Here is a 7,677-nt window from a genome sequence, read left to right as displayed (position 1 = left end):
ACCTGCAGTTCCATTTTATTTCCTTTGTCTGCTTATTTCGTTTACTGTCATTTGTTTAATGAAATGTTGCCTCATTTGATTTCCCGGGCCAGATTATATGTATTGACTTTATTCAACTGATTCCTCCATTTAATTAAAAAGAGTGTAATGTATCCTTGAAATTCCCTAATTGTCAAGTGCTCTCCTAAAGGCTCTGACTCTTTAGTATTTGTGTTATAGTTCTGGCTTAGTAGCAAAAAGGGGTCTTACATTCCCAACCAGTCCAAGAGAAGCAAAAGAATCCGTAGAGGTACAGGAGAAAATTCCAAAAACAGGGAGCATAGAAAACTAGAATTGGTGGAAAGCGCTCCATTGAAAGTGGGTAGAACATAGACAATCTAGCAGGGGGAAGCGGGGAGAACTAAGGGGCGTAAGTAAACATGGTAGACGAATGTAAAAGTCAGAGGCGGGTGAGTAATTGAGGGCAGGTGCGATAATCAATGACGCGGTAAACACACACAAAGGCAAAACCAAACAGCGAACCTTCATAATAAAACAGGAAACAGACTGAGCATGAATGAATAATGAGAAACCAGGAAAAATACAACAAACAACAAACCCGCACAACATGCAAAGAAGGAAGAAGGAAAATGTTGAAATGTAAAGAGTATTACTCCAAGCTTCAGCGATGAGCTCCTCATCAAAAACCATTTAACCCAGATGAGTTTTTACATATAAACAAGTGTGTAATATATATGTGTGCCGATTTTTTTGTTCCACATCAGGAAAGTTCTCCCTGCTGCCAAATCACGTTTCAGTGGAAAAATAGCAGTTGTGAGGATCATCTGGAGGGGATAAATTGCACCTACCGCCTGGTTTACGAGGGGACATCGGTCACGCCTGCCCTGGATACGTTACCAAGATGAAACCATGAATAAACACAAACCGAAAAAAAGAAAAAACTGCAATTTTTCATTTTTTGGCCCACGAACTAAAATAAGTATGTCGCAACAAGATATGACATTAATCATCAGTATGATCTACACTGATTCGGAAAAGGTGATTGAATCACAGAATACAAATGGAGCTTTGTATTTCGCATGTCGGCGTCTCACATAGTTAAGAGGGACAGCGGTGTTTTTAGGAGCTCCATCATTAGGCTCTGCCTTTTTATTGATTTCCTCTGGCCTCACTTTGTCTTGAATCCCTTCAGTCCAAATTGCTTTCATATCATGGGGATATGGCCACAGCACAGGCCACTCCACAATTGTTTATTAGATGCGTACTTGGTTCAAATTGCTTTTTGCAGTGAATAAACAATAAGTAGCTGTGATGAGAATCCCCACTGATGTTTGAGTCGTAGCCCTTATGTTCCCCGGGGTTAATGGCCTAATAGATACACTAAAATCTAATTCTCCGAGGCAAGGTGTAATCCTGCAGTATAATGTTTTTTAGCCCTCCTCCTGAATACGAAAATATTAATTCTAACTTTCAATTTGTGAATATATGAAGATCAGCTGCCAAATTCTTTGACGTTATTTTTATTTGTCATTATTTGTCAGTTTAATGTTGTATTTTCTTGGATGTTAAAATCCAAAGCGGATTGCCTGTCTTTCTGCAGCTATTATCGGTAACTGCTGAACCTGTTAGCAGACATTCTTCCGTGCTCATTCATGTCTGCTCAAGGACCTCTCATTGTAGTGATGATTTACCATTATTGAAGAAAATACTTTTTTGACTTCTTTATGCCGACATTGACTGGCTTCAAAATGTATCAATTTGCTTTTCAATTACTTATGTGGCAAAAAGGCAATTGGCTATATGCTTAAAACAAACCTTATCCAGTCTGTTACCGTCCATACTTTTGCCTTCTACGAGGCTAAAAAGGTTTGGTCTCATTTTGAACCGGAGCATCTGCAGATTAATTCCAGACCTGATATGTTTTGATCCATCACAGCGTGGCATGCGCAAGCTTAACAAACCACTGGTTGAGTTGTCTTTTCCGCTATCTTGAGAGGAATTGCGCTTCGAGTGAGATACAACTCGAGTTGGAACGGAAGAGGAAGAAAAACGGGAGGGTGATAGTGTTGGTTATTCACCTGTAAATGTTCATTGTTTCATTCAAGGTGTCAAGTAAGAGGTGGTTTTTATTCATTTCAAAGCTAGTTTGTGAACCTGACACATTTTTTCTGGTTTAATTTGTACCATAGCTCATATTTAAAGCAATATTACGAAAATGTATGTATATTGCTTCATTAATCTTTTTATCACGCTGTTCTTTTCTAAATATTGCTACCTTGCTTCTTGCAAGAGTCCTGCTGAGGGAAAGGCACTTTGCTGCTACACTGGATTTAAGAGTTATCAATGTTTCCTTTTCTCCAAATTCCTTAATGCTGACTTTATTAGAATCTAAAATCACAGCATTAACAACCAAACTTCCTCTGTCACGGTGAGGTCTTCTACAAGTTTGGATTCAAAGGTACCTGGATTTGGTTGGGGTTTGGGGTTTTGCAAGGTGTTGTTTTAAGCATAACCTGTCAATATGTACCGTCAAGATTTATGGTTTCTAGTATTGTGACCATGGAAAAATTCAACTGCCAAACAGTAATAGAAATAATGAAATTTCATGACCATGAATCATTCTTTGACTTAATAAACACGCATTGCTCGGTAACAACTTTTACTGCAAATACACACTGAAGCATAACTTGAAGAAAAAATCATTGAACAATTCATCAGAGGCATACACGTATTGCTCATATGGAGAGTAAAAATATCTAGTTTTAATACGGTTTATAGATTCTCAGAATAGGACATGAAAATAATATGTAAAAGGTTGGCGAGAACAAAAGAAACTGATTCGTAGACATACTATTAAGTTAATCTTTCTCTGATTTATTATTTATTGTGTTATTCTTTTAATCTCTATTTAATCTATGTAACGTAATGTTGTTCTGTCATTGATTTTTACTGCCAATCAAATTAAGCTTTTATTTTGCTCAAAACAACGCTGCCATTGCTTTGTTTCTCTTCGCTATCATTAAAGTAAATGAACGTAACGCTAAAATGGGTATCAACATCTCTATTGCTAATGAAAGTGTTTTATTTACTTCTGAGCGCCTACACTCGCCAGCCAGTATGTGTTCTCTACAACATAATATATATTTATATAAGTCAGATGATGTTAGTGTCATTTATAGATAGAACATTGAAGGATGAAGGACACAGACGAGGTTAAGAGAGGGGGGATTCCTGACAAAGGTAAAAAGAGGATTTATTCTCACAATTCCTGTAGTAAATGGCACGTACTTCAGGGTAGTAAATTGTTGTAAGTGAGGCAACAAAAGCACCAGGGTTTAAATTTTACCACCTCCATAGAAGCTATTCCTGAGCTGAACTCCGAACTTACTGTGAAAAGACCATTATAGAGAAATTAGAGAATCAAAAATCTCTGCACTGTTTGCCGGATCACCTCGTTCCTTGTTATTGGTACACATTTAATGACTCTGACTAATTCTGAATGGACTCTTTCAAACTTTCTAAAAGTGTGTTTTTGGCAGGGAAAAATGATTCCAATTGATTGACAAGAAATGTAATAACCGTAGAATCCATTGTCATTAAAACAGACCACAACAGATACTTGCATTAAAACCATATTTAGTTTCATTATTTTAAAAATGACTTCTCAAAAGCTAGATTATGCTGCTGCCACATTTCCATGCAGGCGGTCTTTATGTGCGTGAAAGAGTTCAACTATTTTTTAAATTATGAATAATATTATATGATGAGGAAAAGGTGTCCAATTAAACACTGAACAGGTTCAATTAAAGATATAATTGCCTTAGGCAACAAAAAAAACTAACAGTGGGAGAGAAAGACTTGAAGTAATGGTACCCAGAACCAGTGTGAGCTTTCAGATAAGGACACTCTTTAATTCAGAAGAAATCTGTGTGATTGAACTGCAAAACTGTAGCTCTGTAACTGTCCAGTTGAATAATGAAATTGGGAATCCTGACTGAGTAATTTCAGTGTGAAAGCTTTAACACACATATCTATAAAGCAAGTTTCCCTGTGTTCTTTGCATGTCTCGAGAGCCGCTTATTCGATCTGCTGCTCACCAAGTGGTTGTATTGATGTAGACCGAAGGTCCTCACATTAATAAACTAACTTATAAAGAAGCTTTAGGGCTCTGGGCAGTAAGGGTCGGGCTTTAAGGCTCTGAGGGACGGGCACTGGACCTTTGCATTTTGCATTTGGGTCCAAATACAGGATTGGGCCCAATGTGAGGCGCTTACAGGCAGACCAGAGGTCCAGGTTCATGTAAAAGGAGAGTGGATGAGGGAGGTAGGAACAGGTGTAGATGGGTGGGCTATTCAAATGGAATAGGAGTAAATTGCAGTTGAAATAAACGCAGGACGGTCAAAGCAGCAATACGCCATATTTGTGTATACCAGTGACACGGTGAATGTGGTGGAGTCTAAGACTAAAAGGAGCATCACAAAACTCACGGAGCCTGAGTAGAGCAGAATTCCACTCTCTGTGAGTAGACGGCTCATTTCTATCGGCAGATGAGTGACAACTTTGTTTTGCTAATTTTTCTGTAACCAGTGTAGCTTTAAATCATGGCTGAGCTAGAAATCCGGCTAGCTAGCGGACAGGAGGTTAGTTAGCTAGCTTGCTAAATCTGGCCGACGATGAGTCTAACAGCCCCTCCAGCAATGAAGGACCATGTGACGGAGAGACGGACTTTGACATTGTAAAGGGAATGAATGTAAAGTTTAATGGGCACAGCGGTAGATGTAACTCACTAATGGCCACCTTACAGTGTTTGTCGCATGTTAGACACATTTTGCAGCCACTTTGACTCAGTAAATAAGAATATCTCGAGGCTCTGAACATGAATATTCAAGAATCAGGACTGAAAGCTGCTATGTATCATATGAAAAAATAAACTTGTTTGTCACCGGGGGGCGATGATTTCAATCGTTTCTTTACCAGGTGGAGCTTGACACTCATTTTAGGAGCCTGCCAAACATTGTACCCCGCAAATATGTTGACACGGTACATCTCAACCACATTCTCCACGGGTTGGGCCTCATCTCCTGATCGGTGATCAGGGATTAGCGATCCAATCTGGCATTCAATCACACAGAGAGACAGATGGAACGATTAGTTAACTAAACTTGAGCAGATTTCCCCCCCGATCTTTTCCCCCATGCGCACCGACACAGTTTCACTTCTCAGTCAAATGTCCGTGTTCGCCTCACGAATCCGTATACAGGGCAATGTTACTTCTCCACGTGTGGTGGGCCACATAGAGCAGGGACACCTCACCCCCCCCTCCTTCCCGGGAGATGGAGAGCATTTCATTTCACAGTGACACGTTCACCTCTATCTTCACCATCCCGCTGAGGGTTGTTGGGGTTGTCAGCCTTGGGGAAATGAAAAAATGAACTCGAGCTTCTGCCAAAGTAGAAGCAATGTGAAAACTAGATTTGAGACCACAGAGCCAAGCTAGGAACAAAATCGCTTGGATTTCTCCAGTTTGGAAACATGTTGTTGTAGGTTAGTGTCCCTCGTCTGTCTCTCCATTTTGCTTCAAAATAGCCAGTGGAATTATATCACCCTTTAGGGTATTTACAGATGCTAGAGGTGAAACGTGTTTGTCTTTGGTCAAGTCAGGGTCAGCCTTCCAATAAAGCACACATCAGGGCCGGTTGCAGTCAAATGAATTGGATTTTTTTATAGTTGCTGTGAATATACGGTTCATCCAATCTAGAGACTACTTCACGACACCCTCCGGCTTTTCGTCTACGGCAAAGCTTCGGCATATCACTTCTTATTATTTCTTGTTGAATCTTTCAATTGAGCCAATTTGCGGTGAAATACGACCCGTCCGTTGTTCTCCTGAGGTTGAACGTGTGACATACACTGGCTAGGAGAACGCGAAACAAATCAAAGCATTACCTGTTGTTTCCTGAGCTATTCATTCACATTATTTGTTTCCTCCCTCTCTAAAGCCCTGTACATTCGTCCATCTGTTATGAGCAGGAAGCTGATTTGTCATTTTGGGTACACCTGGTGATGCTGTTTGGCTCAGTTATCTTTTTTAAAATACAAATTAGCCCAGAGTTTCTGGGCTACTTTTCGAGTGATTAGCGATTGTTCATCCAGTAACCAGGCAGACATGTTTTTAAAGAACACATATGGACTTCATTGTTTCTCCTATTGATACAAAAACAGAATGCCTCTAATGATGTACACAAAGCCACTAATGAGCAACCAGTCTGATGTCCTTTTCGGTATGCATGAGGCTGCGCAGGTAGTCAGAGCGGAGGCTCTGGAGGCGTGCTAGGTAATCTATTTCTCTCTGCCAGAAGGTCAGACAGATTAAACCCTGCTATGAAGATCCCAGTTTTTCATGACAGCTGTCTGCAGGGGAGCCGCACACCTCTAAAACTGAACTATCAATGAGATGTAAAAATTAACTTCCCATTTTTTAGTTTGAAGGTCACGCTTTTGGCCCAAAAAGAGCAGTCGCTTGAAGCACTTTGATTTTAACCAATGCATTTTTTCAAGGGCCGCATTTAAAGGCCATTCGGCTTGAAGTGAATTATGAAACTGTACATTTGCATGTCGCAATCATTAAGGATTAAATCTAAAACAAGCCGCTGATAAACTTTGAGTTTTGGTCATCAACTTGAGCTTTATTACGCAGGATCTTTTGCTGTCTGATATTGAATGAGATTAATGTGTTAATAATATTTTCTCTCTCCTATTTCACTGTATTCAAACTCAGCCCCTCTTCTTCTTCTTAATATCAGCCTGCCTTATTTGTTTTGAAGGTATAGATCTTTAAATAGATAATAATGTCCATATGGAAATAAGTCCAGAGCCTAAGACAACCGTTTTAACTTTAGATGGTACACGATTCCACCTTAAACTTGATGTCACCATAAAAGATGAAACAATTTCGAGTGATTATCTTCAGCAACCTTGGTTGTTATTTGGAATACCTTAAAACACCATCATCCTTATATTAATCCTGACAGCTATAACTACCTGTTGGGATGAATAGATAATTAAATTGACGGATGGACACCTCAGCCCCCGCAACAAGCAACCTCTATGCCCATTTTAGAGTTCCATGTCGTCACTGACGAGACGGTAAACGCCCCGAGCCACACACCTCGAGCTTTACAACCGCTTGAAAAAACTCTAGGTGAATTCATGCATTCATTTCATACTGTCTGCACTGTAACAAATTTCTGTAAATTTACGGTGCATTTCTAACGGTATCTTACAGTATGTCATAATAACTGTAACATACAGTTAAATTTCCATCATATAAATAAATATGTCCACACTCTGGGTGTACCCCTACACTTGCTTGTAAATGAACGGCCAATGTCTTGAATAAACAGTTAAAGCTGTCAATTTACAATAATAGCAGACTACCATAATTCAACTGCATGTTACATATATTTTATGAAGTGGTGGAACTACATGTACAAGTGCAGTGAATCACAATCCATCTACATCTTTTGTAGGTTAATGTATGGAAGTCCATGTCAGCCACTGATAAACAGGTCCTGTAAGTCATCATAATGAGATAGTATCTCATGAGATACGATGATGACTTTGACTTACAGGGCATTACTATACATGCAGCTGTCACTTTTATCCAAACGCCCATGG

This window comes from Gasterosteus aculeatus, chromosome 8 (genome assembly GCF_964276395.1).
Source record: "Gasterosteus aculeatus chromosome 8, fGasAcu3.hap1.1, whole genome shotgun sequence".
Classification (NCBI taxonomy): domain Eukaryota; kingdom Metazoa; phylum Chordata; class Actinopteri; order Perciformes; family Gasterosteidae; genus Gasterosteus; species Gasterosteus aculeatus.
The sequence above is the reverse complement of the archived record's forward strand: the minus strand, read 5'-3'. Positions refer to the sequence as shown.